This window comes from Rhipicephalus microplus, chromosome X (assembly GCF_043290135.1).
Source record: "Rhipicephalus microplus isolate Deutch F79 chromosome X, USDA_Rmic, whole genome shotgun sequence".
Classification (NCBI taxonomy): Eukaryota; Metazoa; Arthropoda; class Arachnida; order Ixodida; family Ixodidae; genus Rhipicephalus; species Rhipicephalus microplus.
The window spans coordinates 363,383,832-363,408,407 of record NC_134710.1 but is presented as its reverse complement, the minus strand read 5'-3'; the positions used below and the strand labels follow the sequence as shown (position 1 = coordinate 363,408,407).

The 24,576-nt window shown below is 44.3% G+C and overlaps 1 protein-coding gene across 1 annotated transcript in view; it reads left to right on the top strand.

Moving 5' to 3' along the window:
• The first annotated feature begins 20,066 nt into the window (after nt 1-20,066).
• Ccn (cellular communication network factor protein Ccn) overlaps nt 20,067-24,576 on the top strand; it is a 412,119-nt gene continuing 407,609 nt past the window's right edge. Inside the window, exon 1 of the mRNA XM_075879908.1 lies at nt 20,067-20,834. The gene's annotated coding sequence lies outside the window, so the exon portion shown is untranslated. The remainder of the gene's footprint in view (nt 20,835-24,576) is intronic.

Sequence of the window (24,576 nt, the reverse complement as noted above, 5' to 3'; positions counted from 1 at the left end):
TTGAATAAAGTATAAAGAATAAAAATAAAGAAGCAGGCAAACAAGGGGTTCTTGTTGTTTTTAGATACAAAAGCATAAAACGTGTTTTTGAATAATTTAATACTTAAATCACATCTGCACACTACGGTTACTGGTTACTATTTTTTATTAATGCTAACGATGCATCCACAAGTTCGTTCTGGCAAATTCTGTTGTTGCATATAATATGTGTTTTGTGGCACCAGTGTTAATCTTGGCAGAGATTAATGGTCGTAAAGGGAACACGTTCTTTATATTTGACACAAAAGATGACACAGGGGCGTCACGAAAGGAGCTGTCCTTTTGGGTCATGCATTACCGCCCTCGGCTGCCCTATATACACCAAGAGGTTCCAACTCATGGCCAGCAGACCTCTCGCCAATGAGCTGCAGCTCAAACGTAGTCATCTCCATCAATGTTTTCTTCTTCGTTTTTTTTTCTTGACAGGGTGCGGTCATAAGCTACAGAGGTATGAGTCGTCTAGAGCATTTTTTCTTGATGGGATGGCTGCAGTAAGCACGTGCTGGTACATAACCACAAAATAGATAGATAGATATGTGGGGTTTAACGTCCCAAAACCACCATATGATTATGAGAGACGTTGTCGTGGAGGGCTCCAGAAATTTCGACCAGCTGGGGTTCTTTAACGTGCACCCGAACTGGAGCACATGAGCCTACAACATTTCCGCCTCCATCGGAAATGCAGCCGCTGCAGCCGGGATTCGATCCCGCGACCTGTGGGTCAGCAGCCGAGTACCCTAGCCACTCAACCACCGCGGCGGGGCATAACCACAAAATAAAACTGTATATTTCAGAAACACATCGTCCAGATATTAAACAGTTATAGCTTACCGGGCTTAGCGGGGTAGGTAGCTTACCGGGATAGCGGGGTCAAAGTGCGCATGCACATTAACGTACGTGAACTATTCCGCTTACCGCAAGCTCGCTGTTTTTCAGATTTAACGTTACCGTGTTAGTATTGTTTACGCAGTGTACGTAGAACACGGTGGTGGTTTCGGACGCATGCTTTGAAGCGATTTGGACGCAATTCTGTGAAGATCCACTTCGTTTGCAGCAAACGACTGTTTTAAATGGCTTATCTTGCCTTCAGTTAGATTCGATGACCGAGTATTACGGGTATAATTGCGTGAGTTTTTAGGTAGCTTCCAATTTCAAACGTCTCAAGGCCTAAATAGAAGATCGATGTAAACAAATCAGCAACACCAATGTTTTTGCGTTTTGTGGGTGGTTCACACTAATTTACTTTTAATATTACAAAAGAACTTGCAACACTGCTTCGCACGGTGACACAGGCAGGCATTCTCGTTTTTTTTTCATTTTCACTGTTCTTCAAGTTATTCACCATCCAACTGGTGGCACCACTGTTAAAGTTGAAGCACGTAAACGCTACCCCGCTAAACTACAAGGCGCTCTCCGCAAGAAACGTTTGCGCCACGATAACGCTATTCCCTTGACCCCCTCTAACACGCTAACGGTAAACTATATATATATATATATATATATATATATATATATATATATATATTTATATATATATAGTTGGAATCCTAGTGCTAAATCGCCTTAAGAAATCACCCATATGTGAGATAGGCAAATGTATTTCAAATGGTAATGCTAGAAATTTGAAACCTAGTCTCTTTTGTGTATCTTTTGTGCCCTGTCCGGAGTCAATATCGACCAGATTACACTGATGCCTTATCATTTAACCGGTTACCATAACCCGTTTATGTGGCACATCCAACAAAAAACCTTAAACTGTATTAGCAGAAAATAAAATGTCATTGCAGCTTGCCGCTTTACTGAAACCGACAGGGAAGTCGATGTTCGAGAACACGTTGTTTCCCATGGTCATGGGAAAACATGAGCGTATAGATATTTTCTGGTGTAACTCTTCTGGTAAGGTATCCGATACACCCAGTCAGGGATCTCAAAGATACGCTAACGAGAAACGTCAAGTTGATGTGGAATTAGCAGGGGCATTGAAGAATGCGTGCAGTTTTGGTTAGGTGTGAAAAGATAAGTTAACAAAAGAGATCAAGTAGCGGTCAAATATCTCTTTTATACTCAATGTACCTCGCCTCAGACTCTGTGCTGAATGAATGCCGTCACGAATCTGATAGCTCATAGCGAATTAGAAAGTGCCATCGCGCCTCACCACACGTCCAATTGGTCGCTGCTTGGTCATGGTGCAGTGAAGTCACTGCTTTAATGATTTCCGTGATTGATGTGGTTGCAGGCTTCAAACCTCGCAGCGGAGTTCTCAACATGGATGCAAGAGCGCATTTCAGTGAGTCTGCATTGATCCCCGTGCACTCGCGGCGGCAGCAGCTCTTTCTGCAAATGAACCCCGGCTCTGTCATTTTTATCTACGGCGTACGCGAGGTGCCCGACTGCCGAATACTTCTTTATGCACACGCGTAATTAATTTTTTGTTTTTATTATTGATGTTTTCGTTTTGTACAACTCGAGCAGAGGCACCCTTCTGTGAAAATGATCGCGGCAGAGCAGTGAAAGCAGAACTATTCAGAGCTGCTCAACCCACCCCTGGAATGCTGCACGCATCCTAAAAGCTGCGGGGAGGGTACCAGTGAGAAGAAATGTAACATGAGATCAAAACAATCGAAGCCCTATAATTCGCGGCAATCAGCGGTATAACACGTGTAAAATCCGACGCTGAATCACTGCGGGGCTGGCTCATATCAACAGTCTCAACATCACTGGAGCCAACTGTGGTTGCTGTTATTGCCAACATGCTCACCGGCAGAAGCACGAAAACAAAACAAAATGAATGTGCGAGATATCAAGATGACCAACTCTCGGCAAAGAATGTCTGGACTGCGTTTGTGATCATTACGAGAAACATGAAGAGATGTTGGTACAATGGGCATGGAATATAGAACGCGAAGGTCGACAATCACTCTAGCAACAGTCTAGTGTGTGCCGTGCAGTCATCACCGCGGAAATGTGCAGTGATGCATAACAGGACTGATGCGCACCTATCAATATTGGTGACTGGAAAGCGCGCAGTATTCGACTTTTATTACTTACCGCTGTTCATACTTATTTTGACATCATTATATCATATTCTTTAGTTTATCGTAATTTTCTTTCTCGTTAGAGCCAAGTTCACAGCAACAATGAAGTTCATTTGATCACAATTGCGTAATTTGCAATTGAAGTTCCGCTTCCTGTATCTCTTAATGCTATTATGCGCGAGACCCACCACTGTAGACTTGGCGCGGCAGTTGACGTATGCTCCGACATAATGATCACATGATGCATGCATTTTCGAGAAGGCAACTTTACCGGTGAACTAGGACCCGCAGGGCGCGGGTTCGAATCCCGGCTGCGGCGGCTGCATTTCCGATGGAGGCGGAAATGTTGTAGGCCCGTGTGCTCAGATTTGGGTGCACGTTAAAGAACCCCAGGTGGTCTAAATTTCCGGAGCCCTCCACTACGGCGTCTCTCATAATCATATAGTGGTTTTGGGACGTTAAACCCAAAATATCAACCGGTGAACTAGGAACACAAATACTAATTTGGGGAGCGACAGTGAGTTCACACGTTACATATCATTCTCTTCGTGGAGACGCAAACACCTCGAAGTCTTCTAAAAAATTACTAGGTACATCAGTTCCCATAGCGAACCCCCTCCTATGCATGCTAATTGGGATTAGTACCATGAGAAAAGTATCGGTACAAACTGGAAAATGAGGAGAGCTGACACAATTTGCTTGAAGAAAGCAGTATGCGCACGCCCCGCAACAGTGGTCCCGCAACAGTGGGCGTGCGCCCCGCAACAGTGGGCGTGCGCATACTACTGGTTATGACACTCAACTCATAACACGCAGCTTGCGGGATCAAGTCCTGGCTGCTGTGGTCGCATTTTTGATGGAGACCAAAATGTTTGAGACCCGTGTACTTAGATTGAGGTGCTCGTTAAACAACTTCAGGTGGTCGGAATTCCCAGAGCCCTCCACTATGGCATCTCTTATAATCATTTTGGTACATTGCTCAACAGATGCTCTACCAGATCTACCTATCTGGTAGAGCTTCGAACCTGTTATTGGAAGGTCGCAGGTTCAGTTCATAGGTCCAGGAACCCATGGCAAGGTAATAATTTAACAGACAATTATGCCAAGGAATGCATAGGGGAAGTTATAAGTACCAATGTATTGTAAACAAGAAGAAAGAAAAGTGGGTGAAAAAATAACTTGCCGTGAGCAGGAATCGAAACTACGACCTTCAAATTTCAAAGGTCGTAGGTTCGATTGCTGGAGTAATCATTATTATCGAGTCAAAGCACGGCAAAACGAGCCCTTGGGTATACACTTCTTTGCCATATATATATATATATATATATATATATATATATATATATATATATATATATATATATATATATATATATATATATATATATATATATGTGTGTGTGTGTGTGTGTGTGTGTGTGTGTGTGTGTGTGTGTGTGTGTTATGTGTGTGTGTGTGTGTGTAACGGTATGATGAATAGGCGACGTTGCCTGGCTTATACACCACGTTTATTTCATTCTCCATCTTCTTCCTCTACCAACCATCCCTGCCTTCTTACGTCACATGATTCCCCCTCCCCCTGAAAGATGGCACCGGTTACAAACTACAACAAATTGAAAAAAAGAATAAACAAAACCATGGCCAAGTTCACAGTTTCACAGCCCGACGGAGTTTCACAATCTCACTGAATCTTCAAGGCTGAGGGAGCAGTCCGTTTATTTCTATGACGACTCTGGTGGACAAGCTTGACTGTTGCATCCTGAATGGCATAACCACACCCTGGAAATCTGAACTGGTGATGACATCGATTGAGTTTTTGTGAGGAACGGACAAGGTTGGGAGTGCCTGTACCATTTTAAGTTCGGATGTCGTCGGGGTTGTCTTTTTCGTCGTGAATGGTGCCATCCCAGTGCTTCTTACTTTCGTGCTTTTCGACAGACTGTGACGAAGTGCCTGAGTGATAGCGGTGTGCAAGCAGGGCTTCCGCGTCTTTCTCGGCGTTTTCTGCGGTAATGCAGTCGGTGTAACAGCAAGTGCAGAGAGTGTCTCTGGTGACTTTTCTTTGTGCGAAAGTGTGTGACGTCTTGAATTAGAGAACTTATTTTCCGATGTTCTCCAATCGGAGAGTGCGCTTCCGTCGAATTTTGCGTTCGTCGATACCCTCGTTGCAGTCTCTCTCGTTGTAGCATGAGTTTGTGAACTGGGCATCGCTTGCTTTGCTGAGGTTGCTCAGGAAATGGCTGTAGTGGCACCCAGTCCGGAATGGGGCATTCATTTCCTTCGGTGTTTGACGCGTCCTGGAGACAGCTGGTGTATGGTGAACTAGTGCCTTGCTTGTCGGGCATAGTTGGCAATGCGTCATCATTGCTAGCATGCTCTTCAGAGGCTTCGGTGACGGGGTTCATTAAGGGCGCTTCCAAAAGACAACTGTGTACGAGGTTTGATGTATCATGCACTTCTGAATTTGTTCGATTCATGAATTGTTGAGCTCTGCATGAGGGCACTACAGGTGACATGGCATTATTAGGTTTGAACTGCAAATTTTGGCAAGTCTCAGGTGCCGTAGAATTGACACGAAGCTCTTCAGGCGCTTCTTTTTCGCTGTTCACTGCGAGTAGTTCTTGCGCCTGGTAGCGTGCGGCGATTCGATGCGTCTGAGCCTTCTGTTTTGTTTGGACTCTCGAGAGTGTGTGCGCCGGACGGTGATGCATGAAACCGTACAGAAGAAGAATGGCTTGACAGGGTATTTTTCCGATGCGTCAACTCGTCTATCGTGAACATGGTGTCCTTATGAGGCAAACGGTGAGCGTCAGGAACACTTGAAGAGCCGCATGATGGAAAACCGGGTGGTGGACCACGTATTCGAGACGAGAAATGAAGTGCATGAGGTGGGTAAGCGACGTCTCGGGTCGTGTGCTGGAGCGACGACTTTGAAAATACCAGCCTTCGTGAAGAGAAACCTGGTGGAAAGCTACGATTCTGGAGAAATAGGCGTGGACTGTGACGGCCACGTGTGGTTGTATGCCGATGGCCGGTAAATAGGAAGTCCTTGTCGTTGTCGTTAAAACGGGCAATCATCTCTTCTCTGATTTTTAGCTATGATTCGTTGTTTTTGAATATGTGTATCAGGTAAAACTTATATGCCTCACCGGAGATGTAGTCAGTGAAGTTGGTGGTCATTTCCCGTTCCGATCATGATGCAGCGGTGGCATGGAGCTCGAACAGGTTGAAGCAATCCTGTACGGCTCCGTCGTGCCCTGATCCGGTGTACTTAGGAATGTCAAGGTCGGCTGATGCTGCTGTCATTATCTTTGCTGGTCTTGGTGGACCGCGTTCTTCTGTGGTTCGCGTTCGGTCACTGCGTCTCGCTGAGGTCTTTGACGATGATGGCCGGGCGATGAAGTGGCTGCCAGGTCTTCATCCCGCCGACTCGTGTAACGCTATGATGAATGGGCGACGTGGCCTGGCTCATACGCCATGTTTATTCCATTCTCCTTCTTCTTTCTCTACCAACCATCCCTGCCTTCTTACGTCATATATATATATATATATATATATATATATATATATATATATATATATATATATATATATTATTGTATATTTATTATAAACAGTCATCAACTCCTCTCCTGGCATCTTTGGTGGTAACTACAGCACATTTATGGAAGAATCTTGCACCCGCAGCTCCCACATCTTGAACATAAAGCCTTTATTTGCTCGTACTAACACATTCAAATTTAGTTTTTCAACCACGTACTATAGACCTCTGGAATTCCCTACCGGGCAGTATACGTTCACTATCTTTACAAAATTTCAGTGATGTCGCTAATGCCCATTTAGAAAATAGGTAAAGGCGTGTTTACAATACCATAGTCATGTTTTCTTTTGTATATCAGTTTTATTGTTGTTGCTCTGTTTGTATTAGTTTTGTATAACTCATCCACTCCTGCTATAGCCCCGCATTAGGGCGGCAGTATATTCAAATAAATAAATAAATAAATATATGACGTTGCAGAATTTCGCACAAGGCTAGAATACATTTAGGCTGATGGGCACCCAGCTACTTGCTGGGTATCGCTTCACTCGGCTTCTACCTTAAATACTAAAAATGCCTATGCTTCGTCTCTTTTTCCTTTTCGTTTCTGTTTACTTCCATTTCCTTCTTTTTCTCACTCTTCTTATCCTTCTTTGTCTTGGTTCTTTCTCTCTCTTTTTAACGCTCCCACTTTTTCTAATTCCATTGTTCACACCGCTCATATTCATGTGGTGATTTTGCAAGTAAAACGTCCGATAACACTATTATCTACTTCTTTCTCTCTTTTTTAGGTTTATTATCATTTTCTCTCTATTTGTTTCTTTATTTCTATTTTATACCATCCTCATCTACCTTACCATTTCCCTCCTGCCCTTCCCGTATCTCATTTCGACCTCAACACCCTTTCGCAACACTTTTCTACCCCGTTGCTCTACTGTACCATTCGATGCTCGCTAACGTGCTTGGACAGTCAAATGGCTAGAGCGCTCGCTCTCGCGAGTTTTACTCATGGATAAGTGGGTTGCAATCTCTCCTCGCCAAGTATTTTTTCAGCAGATATTTCTTTCCCTTACTTACTTGCCTTTTATTCGCTCTCTGCATTCGTTGTCTCGCCCATTAGTGTCATCGCGTGTGGTCTTATTGCACATGCTTTGGAAACGATGAGGAAGCAACACAAGGACTGAAAAGAAGGAAGTATGTGGTCAGCAGTATTTCTTTAAAACCTCGTGTTCGTAAAGTTGTGCTGAGTTTGAAGTCGTGCATACCTTTCTTTTTCGTGCTTCGCATATCATCGATTAACAATGTGCGTGGGATCTGCCAATTTTGATCGACTAGTAGATGACAACTAATCATTTTAACATAAAACTGACAAAAAGTGCAAATTTCTAATAATTGTAAATCTGTCCTTAGTGGACCAAATTCACTACTTTCAGAGTGCAGCAAGGCATGAATTCTTCAACATCCTCTCCAAAAGCAAGAAAAAAACACCGATAGTTATGATACTTTTGATGTGAAATATGAGGGTTGCTGTGGGATTGCTTTTGAATAGGTGTATCAAATAGGTGTCGTATTGAAAACGATAATAATATTTTCAATATTGAAAATCATATTATTGTGGGCATGTCAGAAGGGTTGATTTGGAAGTGTGGCAGTTTGGGCTAGTTCGTACGACATGACAATAGTTATAGAGCGAGAACAGAATGACGACAGGTCTGATTTCTTGATCGCGATAAACAATGATCGTTGCTAAGCGGTGCAAATTAATCTGGATCGAGTTTGCTCGAAACGAGAGTCAAACCGCGATTCGGGAGCCAAATCACGATCAAAAGTGCCCGTGTGACACCGGCAGTGAATTACAACACAATTAGTGCGACGAAACATGCGATGGCAAAAAGGGCTACAAAAGAGAAGACTGCAGACCCCGCTACGTACCCGATCATGCAGCGTGAGGAGTGGTCAGGTGGAAGCCGTTGCCGCCGCCGAACCCCTTGCTTAGTTGTACACGGTCAGAAGGGGGCACTGCAGAACACAAAACCGATAAATGCAGCCACGCAGGCTCTACATAAACTAAAATTTCACATTGTTAACTACTGATTAAGGGACCGTGGCGGAGCCCTTCATTATTTTGAGTGCGAATTGCTATCACGTGACTATAACAGCCCGTGATGCAAAGCGGGACCCAATGTTGACAGTGTACATCCTCCAAGACAAATAAAGCCAATGCCAATCTTAAAGGCTACTGCTTGTTTTATAACTAGGTAATTTTAAGTATACTTCGTGCAAATCATAATATCATTTTCAATCATGACTGCATTGTTGTTTTGCGACATCTGATGAGCGCAACATAGAAACCATCGTGAAAACACATCAAGAGGGTGCGAAAAAAAAACAACGTGACGAGTGCATAACTGAAATCTCAGTTACAGTGTACAATTCATAGCGTTGTCCTACGGATAGATATTTAAGCGCGTACAGTAATTCGATCCTTTGCAAACAACTTCCTTTTGTAGTCAAGAAACTGTATCTATCGAACGGATGGTGATACTCCGACTTTTCGTAGCCGGTGGACTTCTTGTCCTTATATACAACAGTTAAGATTTCGGTCCTCCAACTGAGGTGACTCCACAATCAGAAATGAACACTTCATGCACACTCTACGCTGACACGCCAGAAAGGGTATACCCGCTGCACCCTTCGGTGCTTAAAGCGACAAGCTGAAAAACGACTTGGCTCTTCCCCCACTGCCTCAATCCTAAAAGTACATGAATGTAACAATGAGCAGCAGCGCGACAAGATGATCAGACAACAGACCTCCCCAGGTATGAAACACCATTTGTGCGAACTAGCGACAATAGTCCAGAATTGTCATGTACAGAGCTCGCCAAGTTCACCAAGCAGTGGCAGCTCGCACACGACTTCAAGCTCAAATCAGCCTCAGTTTAATTTCATAGTTGACAGTTTGATAAATGCAGCTGAGCCTTCGTTGTGTTCTGACCAACTAAAAAAACACTGCAGTTGACCAAATGTATTAGTCGTCCAGACAGCCCCATGAACCTGGTGCTACTTATGCGTGTACATCACACTGGAACAGAAAAGGAAGCTCGCCTAACTGCTGACAGGCTACCATACCTACTCTGTCGACAACAAACATGCTGCTTCAAAAACCTTCCCTGCACTAGGAGACCTAGTAGGAAAAAATGGAATTAGTAAGAAACCATTACTGAGAGAAAGCACCGAAGCTTCCTTTACAGAAGAAAGAAGACTCCATTAAGACTGCAACCGTTAACGCCCTGAATTCCATAGCATAAAGGTAGTGTCATTAGACCAGTAACGGCCAGAACTTACAGCCTTCAAGTGCACGGTAGCATGTTGAGGAGAAAGGAGAACACCTGTGACATATGCCTCAGCTATTTGTGTTGACAACTAGAACAACACTGCAGTTGACCAATTATATCAGTCGGCCAGACAGTTGCATAAACCTGATGCTACTTCTACATCTACTACGTAGAAAGCTGCGTAAAGTCTTGTGAAGAAAGAATGGCATCTCATTAGCAGCTTTGCCTCAGTTTTGTGTCTTCTCGCTCGAGCTACTCGAATAAGGGAATCACAATTGGTAAGTGTCTTTGTTCAAGCCGACTTAAGTTACAGTCAAAGCGAAGCTGAAGCCAGGCCTTGGACAAATGGCAAGAGGACTGCAGTGGTCTGATGATGATGATGTTTGATGTTTTGTGGCGCAAGGGCCATTTCACGGCCAAAGAGTGCCAGTTCATTTTACTAAAAATATGGACAATGATTGTGATAAGCGGCTGTATAGGGGCCATAAAATTCCTCGCGGTAAGGCAGGTAAGAACATACAAGTAATAAAATCATGACCATGCCGTGAAAGGTGCGTGTGGTGTGAATAGATGACAAAAGTTGATGATAATAAAAGACAATGGTGGATATGTATGGCATTATCACAAGTGCCTCACTCGTTCATACCCTTGCGTCCAAGGGCTGTGAGGCAAGTGCTTTCTTGTGTAGCCACCGCAGCAACAACCTCTCTGGAGAGGTCGTGCTACGGAATGCCCGGGTATTTGATATGAAAACTGTGAATTTCTTTTAAAAACTCTAACAATGATTTGTGACTAAAAAGCGGTTCCCTACCGACGGACATTGCTGGGTGTAAAGGTATGTGTTGTCGGTAGGGTAATGGAAAATGTTGTTTTCTTAGAGTTTCTAAGTGTTTGCACTGGATTAGTATGTGAAGGACTGTTAATGCTTCACCACATTTGTCACACAATGGTGGATCGTCACCAGACAAAAGATAAGTGTGTGTCGCGTATGTGTGTCCTATCCTGAGTCTCGTTAGTATTACCTCTGTATGACGCGATTTCGATACAGGCAGCCAATGACCAAGGTGTGGCTTAATAATGTGTAGTTTGTTTTGTGTGTGTGTATCCCACTTGCTCTGCCAGTATACCTTGAGGTTTCGTTTCAGAGACGGCTTAAGATCAAGGGCCGGGATTGATATGGGTGTAGGGGCAGTGCTTTTGTGGACGGATGCGACGAGCTGATCCGCCCTCACGTTGCCTTGAATCTCACGGTGCCCTGGCACCCAGCACACTACAACATGTTGTTTGAGTGTGTAGAGTGTGCAGAAAATGGAGTAAAGTGAGACAAAGACTGGGTTTTTGTGTTTTTAAGAGTGTGCAGAGCTGTTACCACACTGAGGAAGTCCGTATAAATTACTGCTTTTTGTATTTGTAATTGCTTGATGTGTTTAGCCGCCACAAGTATCGCATAAGCTTCCGCTGTGAAGATACTTGTGTCTGGATGTAGAGGGCCAGCATCCGAAAAGGATGGGCCGACAGCAGTGTAGGACACAGAGGAGTTAGACTTGGAGGCATCTGTAAAGAACTCAGGACGTGTGTATTTGTGTTGAAGTTCCAGGAAGTGTGTTCGGATATGGGCAATAGGCGCATGTTTTGTAACTTCTAGAAAAGACATATCGCAGTCTATAGTCTGCATTGCCACGGTGGCGGGTATGCTACAGGAGCCATTAAACTGTGTTCAAGTGAGACTCCAGTTTCCTCAGTTAGACCCTTCAGGCGAACTGAGAAGGGCTGCCTCATCGAAGGCCTGTTTTGAAACAGAATTGAGCTCGACAAATCATTAATAGTAGAGTATGAGCGGTGCTTCTTGTCTGCTTCTACCTTAAGGAAATAAACAAAGGACATGTAAGTTCTCTGCAGATGAAGCGACCACTCATTTGACTCAACATAAAGGCTTTCTACGGCGCTGGTGCGAAAAGCACCCGTAGAAAGGCGGATGCCCAAATGGTGCACAGGGTCCAGCATCTTCAAAGCACTTTGAGTCGCAGACTGATAAACAACGGCCCCATAATCTAAGTGGGTGCGAATTAGGCTTCTATATAGGTCCATGAGACATTGCCTGTCACTACCCCACCTAGTACGTGACAACACTTTTAAAACCTTTATAGCTTTTAAACATTTTGTTTTTAGATACTTGATGTGCGGTACGAAGGTCAACTTGTTGTCCAAGATTAATCCTAAGAATTTATGCTCCGTATTAACAGACAGACGTTGACCGTTCAGTTCAATGTCAGGTTCTGAGTGCATGCCTCTCTTTCGGTAGAACAAGACACACGTGCTTTTTTGTGGGTTCAGTCGGAATCCGTTTTCCTCTGCCCATTTGGAGACCCTGTTTAAACCTAACTGAACCTGCCGCTCACACATTGCCAGATTGCAAGATCTAAAGCCAAGCTGGACGTCATCGACATATGTACAATAAAACATATTGCGAGGAATGGACAAGCGCAAGGAATTCATTTTGATGAGAAAAAGTGTGCAGCTAAGTACACCAGTTTGTGGCCCGCCTGTTTCCTGGACAAGTGTTTGGGAAAGAACCGTGCCCACTCGGACACGGAATGTCCGGTTTGGCAGGTAATTTTCGATTATGTGAAACATTCTTCCGTGCACGCCAAGGCGGGACAGGTATCTTAGAATTCCTAAACGCCATGTTGTATCATAAGCCTTTTCGATATCGAGGAATACAGAGAAAAAATATTGTTTATGGACGAAGACGTCCCTGATCTGTGCCTCAATACGAACAAGGTGGTCTGTGGTGGATCTACTTTCTCGAAACCCGCACTGAAATGGGTCGAGCAAATTGTTTGTTTCAAGGATATGTACAAGTCGGCAGTTTATCATTTTTTGAAGACTTTGCACAAGCAGCTTGTAAATGCAATGGGCCTATAACTCGAAGGTAAAGAAGGGTTCTAGCCCTCTTTCAAAATGGGAATAATAATAGCCTCATTCCAGGAGGTAGGGATAGTGCCAGAAAACCAGATAGCATTGTACAAACAAAGTAAGGTTTTTCTTGTTTCGATTGGTAGGTTTTTTAACATTTCAAACACCACATGGTCAGAACCTGGGGCAGAAGTACTACAGGAGTTTAGAGACGTTCGCAGCTCAGCTAGACTGAAAGCTTGCTTATATGCCTCGTATCTAGTGCATTTGTGTTCGAGTTTTTGCTTTTCTATTCTTGTTCTGTATTTTTGGAAAGTGTCAGTATAGTGGGATGAGCTGGACACCTGTTCGAAGTGTGCACCGAGGAAGTTTGCCTGATCTTCCAAGGTATCACCGTGAGTGTTTACGAGTGGAAGTGTGTGTACTTGTTTTCCTACAATCCTACCGACCATGTTCCTGACTTTAGCCTCCTGTGTGTATGAATTGATCCCTGACAAAAACTTTTGCCAGCTTTCCCTTCTGGCCTGCCGACGCGTTTTCCTGCCTTGAGACTTTATTTTCTTGAAAGTGTCGAGATTTTCGGCTGTCGGTGAGTTCCGAAGCAGCCTCCAAGCTCTGTTTTGCTGTTTGCGCGCGTTTCGGCATTCAGAGTTCCACCATGGCACACGCTGTTTTCCAGGGTGTCCATTTGTTTGTGGGATGCACTTTGTTGCAGCATCAATCAAAAAGGCTGTGAAGTAGTTGACAGCAACATCAATGTTCAAAGTACATATGTCATTCCAACCTAGACGAGCGACAGTATAAAACTGTTCCCAGTCGGTTCTATTTATGAGCCACTTGGGTACACGTGGTGGGCACTCAGTTACTGTAGTTGTGCTCAAAACTACAGGGAAGTGGTCACTTCCGTACAGATTACTGACGACATTCCACTGGAGTAGAGGCACAAGAGATGGAGATGCTATGCTTAGGTCTATAGAGGAGTAGGTGTTATGAGCGAGATTATAATAGGTTGGTTCTTTTCGATTCAGGAGACACGCGCTCGACGACAGAAGGAACTGTTCGATCAGTCGACTTCGCGCGTCATACCGAGAGTCACCCCATAGCCTGCTATGTGCATTAAAGTCTCCAAGGAGAACATAAGGCTCCGGAAGTTCATCAATAAGAGAGTGTAAATCACGTCTTTGCAGCTGATAGCTAGGAGGAATGTAAATAGTGCAGATTGTGATCAGTTTATCAAAAAGAACTGCTCGAACAGCCACTGCCTCAAGGAATGTTTGCAGTTGTAAGTGTGTGCATGCAATTCCTTGATTCACTATGATGGCAACACCTCCGGATTATGTCATGGCATCAACACGGTCCTTTCGGAAAATAACGTATTTACGAAGAAAATTTGTGTGTTTTGAATTAAGGTGTGTTTCTTGTACACACAGCACTTTTGGTGAGTGTTCGTGTAAGAGTTCTTGGATGTCGTCAAGGTTTCTGAGAAGGCCCCTGACGTTCCATTGTATAATTTGAGTGTTCATGATGAATGTAAAATAGTGCTGTGTGTACGAAGAGCGAGTGGCTGTTTAGACAGCGAGTTTGAGTTCACTTAACAGGGCCGTCACCAGGCCTTGTTATCTGCTTTTTTGTTTTCTTGGCACGCTCCAAGGAGCCACGCTGCTCTTTCGGCACCACGGGTACCGACGTATCCATTGCCTCCTCAGAGGCACTGGATGCCCGCACGTGCGGGCTGTTAGTTCAAATTTCGGGCCTCGCCTGGTGAGGTGAGGCCTTGAGACCCGAGGACTCTGGAGTCTCCGGTCTCTGTTTGGGAGTAGGCGGTGTAGCCTGGGCTACAGCCGCCTTGGGGGCAGGTGCCACAACCACCGGCTCGGTATGCGCGGGCCGAAGGTGTGGCGAGGGCTGGTGCGGCGGTACCCCCTGACGCGCCACCTCAGCGTAGGTAGGTCCATAGAATGGAGCGACTCTTCGCCGTGCTTCCTTAAATGCAATGTTATCCTTCACCTTCAATGTAATTATTTCATTTTTTTCCAGCATGTGCAGGAGCGTGAATATGCGGCATGGTTTCCTTCGCAGTTTACACAGTGTGGCGGTTGTTTGCAGTTCTCAGACACGTGGCCTAAGACTCCACATTGTGCACAAGTCGGGCGACCACGACAGGTTTTAGAGCTATGGCCATAGCTCTGGCATTGAAAGCAACGACGAGGGTTTGGTATGTACGACCTGATAGATGTCTTCGTGTACCCTGTTTGAATAGATTCCGGTAGTTTACTGGATGCAAACGTGAGTATTAAGTGTTTAGTCGGTGTTTCCTTATTATCTCTTCTGATGATGATTCTCTGTACATTAGTGACATTTTGGCTTTTCCACCCCTCCAAAAGTTCAGTCTCAGTCAAGTCAATTAAGTCCATGTCAGATACCACTCCGCGAGTTGTGTTCATTGATCTATGTGGTGTTATGGTTATTGGTATGCCACCGAAATCTGAAAGACGGTCTAGCTTTTCAAATTGTTCTTTGTCGCGGATTTCGAGGAGAAGGTCTCCACTAGCCATTTTGGTTACCCTGTATTCTGTGCCAAGAGTTTCGGTGAGACATCTAGAAACTAGAAAAGGAGAGATGGTCCTGGCCTGCTTTTCAGTTTTTTCACAGTGGATAACATGAAAGTGAGGATATGTTTCTTTTGGCTGGTTGAAAAAGTTTATATCATCGGTGCGTACCCGCTTTAAGCCGGTACGATCAGACAGTAGGGGGAATGCTCTATGCATGCCTTTCTTACTTTTGCTCAGCAGCGTTGGCGGCCACCCACCACGGAGCCCAACGAGGGGACGCTACAAGTTTACAGATGCTGAAAACTGCAGACGCCAGCCGTACAACGCCACTATAACACAATGCGCCTAGACCAAGGTAGGCTATTTGCACAGGGTTAACCCTAGCCGCCAGGAAGTTTGGAAGTAAACGGAAGAGAGTAGAAGACAGGACAGATAAATAGTAAGAGATAAAGACGAAGATGTAGGGAGAGAGAGATAGGAAAAGGCGACTGCCGATTTCCCCTTGGTGGGTCAGCCCAGGGGTGCCCTCTACGTGAAGCCGGGGCCAAAGAGGTGTGTTGCCTCTGCCGGGGGGCCTTAATGGTCCGATCACCCAGCGTCGACTCAACCCCCAGGATCCCCTTTCCCCGGACATGGCAAAGCCACGCACGGCTAGGCGTGGGAGGGAGTAGAAACTTCCCCGTTAGCTCGGGTCCGTGGTGTCGCTACACACCAAACGCCTGCTTTCACAGGCGCCCCTGCGGGGACTGCAGTGGTCTGGTGTTATTTTTTTTTATTTACTTTTTGTGCTGCATAGTGTTGTGCAGGCTTGGCATCTCATTGTTGGCGTCTCACAGATTTGCTGTGGGTGATATTGTTTAGAGTTTACTGTGCCCTTTCACGATACTAATTGATTGATTGATTTGTGGGGTTTAACGTCCCAAAACCACCTTATGATTATGAGAGACGCCGTAGTGGAGGGCTCCGGAAATTTCGACCACCTGGGGTTCTTTAACGTTTCACGATACTGCAATTTGTGGTTTAGGTTTTCTTACAAACAACACAGTGTTTTCAGCAGGCGTGCTTTCTCTATGTTGGTGTCTATTGTGTTCGTTATGAGTGATCTTCTTTCTGTACTAGTGTGGCGTTTCATCGCGGTGCAATTTGATGTTTATATTTGCTTGCAGACAGTGTGTTCTGCAGGCCTGGTCTTTGCTGTGTATGTCGTGAATGATAGATTTGGCAGTGACAGAATAACACACTTCTTTACGATTGCCTAATTTTTGGCCGATGTTTACTTACACGCAGTTATTAAGAAGACATGAAATGCTTTCATGACGATGCGACTTCCCAACAAAGCCGTAAGAGCAGACCACGTGAAATAGCTGCTCTATTGCACTTCATCAGTCACAGACACTATAAGATAATTGAGTACTGCAGGCAGTTGTCAAGGCAGTTTCGAACCAGAATGGGTACCCTTTTTTGTCCGAAAGCTCAACATGTCTATACATTTATTGCGACTTCAACCGTCCTCCTAAAATTTCTGCGATCGACCCGCCTCGTCGAACGTTTGTGACATTCCAGTATGTGTGTGTTTTCGCTTCCTCCCGCTCTCTTTTTCTCTCTCATTCCGTTTTTTTTACCTTTCGGTCTCCCTTCCCAAGTGCAAGGTAGCAAACCAGATAATTGCTTTCCGGTGAACCTCCCTTCCTTTCTTCATACCATCTCTCTCTCTCTCTTTCGACCTTGATTTTAACCTATTCCAATATCCAGTTACTAATTTTCTTGTTTGCATCTTCTTCCCAAAACATGGGATTGCTTTTTGTGTTCGCCAAGAGTAAGGGCTCTGTGAAACAGATCTTTTTTTAGCCCCATGGTTCCTAATGGTTCCACTTCCATATATCTTGCCAATCGTAAGATTTGTTGCGGCTGTTGCCTTGCATCATTCAAGCATATAGGTACCGTTTTAGTAGATCTGTTTCTGTTATGTTTAATCCGAAAACACTCTTTAAACATGATTGTGGTGAAGCATCAAAATGAAGGCATAGTTGAATTCCACTACTGCTTGCTCACTTCATTATGTAATGGTTCCCATGTTATTTTTACAACCACACAGTAATAATTAAAATAGACAGGTAATTTATTCTTCAAGTCTCCACTAATACATGTTGCCGCGGTGGTCTAGTGGCTAAGGTACTCGGCTGCTGACCCGCAGGGCGCGGGTTCGAATCCCGGCTGCGGCGGCTGCATTTCCGATGGAGGCGGAAATGTTGTAGGCCCGTGTGCTCAGATTTGGGTGCACGTTAAAGAACCCCAGGTGGTCTAAATTTCCGGAGCCCTCCACTACGGCGTCTCTCATAATCATATAGTGGTTTTGGGACGTTAAACCCCACATATCAATCAATCACTAATACATGTGAAGATGAAGCCTGCCTACAGCAGGTTTTTGTAGCCTGGAAGTTTGGGGTCCTAAAAGGCTTGCTCTTGCACATACCTTCTCACTTATGAATTCACTCTGTTTAGTGTATCTAGCTACAGACGTAAGAAAGTGACGCAATGGTCTGCACCATGTGATTCTGTTCTTGTTTCTTTTTTGCCAATGCAGTCACACTGTGTGAAGAACGTATGATGTGGAGCTATAGAGGCCTAGTCAGGTGACTCGTGGTGGTGTTTTTTGTCTCCTGCACTACAGCAATCATGCATTGTCAAGCAAATAAATAAATATTAACATGGAGTGAAGCTGTATAAAGAAATCAGATTCATTGAAGGATTAGTATGTGAAGAACATAGGCCGAGCTGTTGTCTGTATTGTTCATGCTTGTTACATTTCTTACTCAACCACACTAACTAGCCACTGTCAGCCATTAATCAAATTAGTACACGAAGTTGAAAAAGTTGTCAATAGTGTTAATGGATGTTTCAGTCAATTTGTTCTCGATGTTGTCTCTACGTTCGTTGTTAAACATGGGCTTGATGTCTATATACAACGTTGATGCAATGTAATTATTTGATTGTTGTTGTTACATTATTACAATCACGTTAGGGCAACGGGATAATTTGAGTGTTATTGCCTCGTTAAAAACAACACGTTAGGACAACGTCATTATTTGAATTTTGCTGCAACGTTAAAAACACTCTGTTATCGCAACGTAATACTATAAACGTCGGTGCAATGTTATATTTTACCGTCTAACGTTGCCTCACAATCGTTACATTCAAACAACGTTGACTCAACGTTCTGCGTTACCTGGGTTAAGGAGACTCGTTCGACTATACGGCATTTATATAGTGTTTTTTAATGCAGTTTCAAGTGATAGCATCACTCTCTGGAAGAACATCTGCTTTTACGCCGACGGTTTATGTTGGATTCATACTAACACTGAATGTTTTATCAAATATTTTATTAAATAATAATGTTTTTATTTATTTAGTTATTTATTTATTTGGTTTATTAGCGGGTTTCTAGATTTTTAGGTCACGGGAAAAGTGAGAATTGTTTGCTCAAAGCCAATGACGCCAACATGACACCAATGCCATAATTTGCGTGCAGAGTGCTCTATAACGCTATTGTGTTAAAACGAAGCACGGCAGGTAATTTATTACTTAGGGCATTCGGGAAAGAAGGAAACAAGCTGCGATCGATGACGGGAGATGATCAGGTGGCGTGATTGATTTGGAAACTCTGCATGCATTTGTTGGATTAACCTGGTGCAAGAACGTGTGACTGCATATCGCTGGGATTGTTTTCATATCATATTACTACATATTATGTGGACTGCCTCCATTCTGCAGCCCAGGTTCATATATCATTGGTGATAAATATCACGACAATAATGAGAAGGAAACGTAAGTCATTTACTCACCCAATACTAACTCTTGCTATAGTCATACGGCAGCAGAACCTTCTGCTATCAACTTCGTCTGCAGTGCGAAAACAAAAGCAATCATCTACGCTGACGCGTATATCACGAAATGGATCGTCGGCTTTTGCACTTCGCAACTTACCCGTTCTTTATGGAAGCGTATTGTTATCTAACGCCCAACAAACGCCAGGGGATGGCGGCAAAACTAGATTCGCAAAAAACGCTGCTTTAAACTTGATGAATCTCGAAGAATTTTTTCTCACGCACGCGAAATACAAGTGAAAAAGCAAGTAAACTGTGAAATATGTGTACACTCGAAGCTGTCATCCATTTTGTAGGGCGTGTCTTGTATCATTAGCCTCAATTCTAGGCTGGGAGAACAAGAACACAACATTAAAGAGACTAGAAATATGACAAGAAAAGTTATGCATATACGCTCGTGGCGTCGCGCACAAAAGAAAAGGGAAAAGAAGCCATTGCCAAGAAACTTGGCCCTAACTAAAGATAATACGCAAAAGAGTAAAAAAAATTACTTATGCTCACCCAGGCCGCTTTTATTTAGTTACTTCATTTCTAGTTTCGGGTATCAGTTTCGTCCCACTGTCGAGAGGTGGCGCTACGTTCGTCTTGGTTGCTAGTGCTTGATATGTGCATTTTTCCTTTCCCTGTCCGCCGTCTCCCAGGGTCGGCGTTTGTTGTTCCCTTCGCACGCGCGCGGGATTGCCCCCGTCGCTCCCTCTCATGCGTCCTCTTCCCCCTTTCCGGTGGCCACGTGATCGGAACTCCGGGTCTCCGGCCCCCTAAGTCTAAGCGCCCTGGATCGCGGCTCGCACAGTCCCCGACAGAGACTCGTGCACTGCGCTCTGTCGACGCTCTCCGCTCCCGCCAGCTCCGCACAGCAGGAACGGAGCGCCGCGCGGCCGCCGGTTCCGTTTTGCCTCCCACGACTGCGGCAACCGGCACAGTCGGAGGACATCGCCAGCAAGGACATTTTCACTTCAGCGCGTCTTCCTTAAACGTCGCCAATTTTTCTAAAGTGTCATTCTTGGAGGCGTCGCTAATGATTTTCACTGACTAGTTGTCACAGTAGCTTTAACCTCATCGTGAGCAGTCCGCCTCATACGGAAACCCCACTGACTCGTCACGTCTCGCGACGCCAATTGTTGTGACCCGTCTTCGTGCATCCGCGATTTCTCGTGTTCCTCGACAAGACCGAAAGGATGCACTCGCAAGACCCAGCCGTGGTAGCATCACTGCTGTGCATCTCGCGCTGACCTGTGTAACCCTGAGGTGTCCGATACGCTGTCAGTGTGTGGCTGTTGTCTGCTGGACTACATTGCGATATCTGTTTTTTTTTTCGATTCCTCGCGAACTGTGTGTGTGCGCACATTGTTTCTCCCTCACAAATCAATGCGGTGCAGGCCATCACTCGTTTTCCCGCCAAGTTGGTTTGTAATTTGTTCCTGAACTGCGCTGCTGTTCAAAACTGCTGGCTGGTGTTTATTCACTCACCTGCATGTGCGCGACTGAGCGCGTTCAACACAACACCGCCACTGCTGTACTCTTCTACTTTCCAGGTGCGTGACATTGAGCATGCTCTCTCTTTCTTTTCTCGCGTCTGCTCGCGTGTCTGGGCGTGCGTGCATGCCTGATGTATAATGGGGCACCATTGAAGCAAGCTATAATTTGCGATTTTGGCTCGCAGATCACAACAGTTTTCCCTATACTTAGTAAGAAGAAAGGAAAACTGTTGTCACGCGTGAAGAGTTCTCGCGTTAATGCGCTTCTTCGATTCCTGCATGACGAAAACAGAACGATATACTGCCGGCAGCCTGATTGTATGGGACACTGACGAGAGGTAAAATAATAATGCATACGTTCGTTTTGCCTTAGTAAAAATAATGGTTCACGTGAAAATATGGTAGCGGCACATTTACAATAAATCAGAATTACGCGTTGAGCACTACAGAGGATTCACGATTTTCTGTGCGGCGTCCTTATAATAACGCTCATTCCAAGTTACAAATACTCTAGACTGCTTTTCCTGATTCCCTTTTCTCAATGCCAAATACGTACCAACCTTACGCGCAGCAAATTGTTTTGCTCCGTTCGTGCGTCCCATAACTGACGCGATGTTTGGTCGTAATTAACGCAAAAAAATTATTTCTCTTCATCTGGAAATCTTTTTCGCGTTTTAAAAAATTCACACAAATAGGTGAACCATTGTTATGTTGAATTGGCTGCGTAGGCGGTTTTTTATTCACGTATTTAGGACACATGATTCTTTTTTCATCTCAGTGTGTGACGCGTTCTACGGGGTGCTAGCAGTAAGTGACTCTGAATTTTAAGGTGACGCAATCTAGAGTGGCTGACAACCTCCCAGTGTTCTGCTTGAAGCGCTTCGCGGATGGCTGCGGCAACAGCCAATGACGCTTACAATAATTCAGCGTGTGTAATTACAGTAACTATTTCATACCAACTTGTATTATTCGAAGAACATGATGTGCATTGTTCACTGATGGAGCCCTCTGCATTACATATCAATGCATAAATTATTATCAGGTTACAGCCATTCTACCACGCTAAAACAGTAAATAAACACAAAGCCTTGTAAGTGAAGTTGAGTTCCGCCGGCAGAATGACGAATAGCGCATAGACTTCGTGAAGTTGCAACTGCGCCCCCATTAGTGCCTGATATCTATAGCTAGTGCATTGATCAAGTTATGCCGGGGGCAGTTTTTTATACGCTTCCAATACATTACGTTCTTTGGGAGTGTAAATTATTTACGCTGTTATTTTTATCATTTCTTTTCTTGACTATAGTTATAGCCTCACAGTTGTGGGGCCATGAATGGGTAAACTGGCTTTTGTAATATTCGCATCGCGATTATTTATCACAGCTAGTTCCGAAGCAAGATGTAAAGGCTAAATCAACTAATTCCAATTTTGGCACGCACTGCAGGAGTAAACGAAGAGACAAAACGTACCTCTAACTTTAAGTAGCATTTTTAGAATGCATACTATGTCGTTAAATGTCTGAAATTGCAGTAGTGTTTGTGCCCCTAGTATCCAGTAATTTATATAACATTCATGAAGGGAGCATAATTTCGCATTTGCCACGGATACCCTAACCTGGAGATTTTTTTTCCCGGGAATGTAAATTAAAACTGTAGAGGAGCCACGCTGTTGCTCGCCTACGAAGCTGTTATGTTTGTGTCTATAACCATCTACTTTCCGCATGAAAATAGTAAGCAATGGGTTTAAAATGCTTTCACTTTAAAGAATTGGTGTACAGTAGAAAGAATGACCACTGTACGCAAGCACCTAAGACAGCGCATACGTATGCCAACACCACGTCGCTATCACCATTTATTTGCTAGAAATAAAGAGCCAATTTTCGTTCGCACTTCTTACGCCTGGGTGTGTCATGTGTGAAAGAGTGGTTCGTTAGGAGCTCGTCAACAGCGTCTGACAAGCGATGTTATCAAGGCGATTCCGAATGTACCGAGATCTCACACTGGCATGGCGTAACAAATGGCTTTTCGACGTGCTATATCTCTCATAAGGCCTCGTCAAACAAACTAAGTAATTTTTGTACCCTCTCATTTTGCTGCGCTGGGCTCTCTTTTAAACAGGTCTCTGTATTGTCATACATTAACTAACCTATATAATTGTTTTGGTTTAACGTCTAAAAGATGCGATAAGATTATGGGTGGTGGTATAGTGGAGGGATAATGAACTATCGACCACTTGGGGTTAATTAACGTGCACTTAAACCTAGGTACACGGCCCTCAAGCATTTTCGCTTCCATTGTAGATGTGGCTGTCGCGCCGGGATTTGATCCCGTCACATTTGAGTCAATAGACCAGCGCCATAACCACAGTAACAAATAATTATTGATTTTTATATTGGTATTACGCCCTAAACCTACCACTAGATACCATCGAGGCGAAGTGTGGGCGGGAATATGGGGTGAAGTTTTTTGGCGAATGCGATGTGCTGAATTTCACTTTCACGGTCACTGAAGTCACTTTTCTTTAACTTTCTGTAGCCAGTTCATAGATCGTAGATGTGTCGTATGCGTTGCGCGTGTTTCTTTTAAGCATAGAAATGATTGTCCCAGCACTGCTTCATCAAAAACAGGCGCATCGTGCGTACCAAGACGTGCTAACATCTACGTATAGCGACTTGGATTATCGAAGCGAAAATTCATTTCCGGCACTTGGCGAACTGTACTACATAGAAAACTTCCCGTGCTTCTTGACACCAAACAGATGCGTCGATTGGCAGAGCTTTACAGCTTGCTGCGTTCCTTGGATTTTTGTTTTTCACCTCAATTTGAGCAAAATAAAGGTTGTGTGCTTAACTCCTCAAGCAGGATTTTTTTAAATTTAAACAGAACAAAGAATTGCACAAATGCAGTTCGCCGCGATAGTATCATACGACGTCTCGACAGAACAACCTACGATGTTCATCGGCCAAAAAAAATCACTTACACAAAAACACACCTTATACATTTGTTTCTATGTTTGCGCGTGCTTGAATGACTGTTTGTACTGTGTAACTGGTTTTGCGGACTTCTAGTTCTTGCCAAATACCAAATAATGTGGGCCCGAAAACAAACAGTACGTCATAAACACTAAACACTACCTCTGTGTGTCAGTGAAAAGCGTTACGACTCTCTCTCTCTCTCTCTCTCTCTATATATATATATATATATATATATATATATATATATATATATATATATATATATATATACTGAAAGACGCAGGGAGACTTCACTAGGCAGCACCAGCAGGAGCGTTTTCTCAACGATGGTTGCCTTGGCTCAGAAAAGCAACAAACGAGCCCAATCGCGATGATGATGGTCATGTACCAGTGAAAACGATCAAGTACGATAAATGTGCTTACACTAATTTTCCCCCTCTTCGAAGGGGCCAGCCTGGCCACAGCTCAAAGATCAGCTGAACGAGTAATAAAAGGCTTCATGCATGACAAGTGAACGATTTCTGTGCTGCGACGACGGCAGTCAGTGACGGATTGAAGTGGGGTCACGAATAGTTCATGGGGAAACTGTCGTAGGTGTATGGGCCAACGTACCGGTGAAGACATTTTTCGCACAGCCCTAACATTCGAGTCAGGGTCCATAGTAAGACTTTATTTTCGGAATGAAAGGTCACCTGGCGTCTTTTGCTATCGCAGTGAAGTTTGCGTTCTTCTTGAGTGGGTTCCGTGTTGCGCCGAGCGATTTCACGGCATTGTGCGGCTCGAGTTGCGAACTGTTCTGGTAGGAAAGTACTAGACGGAGCTTGTGC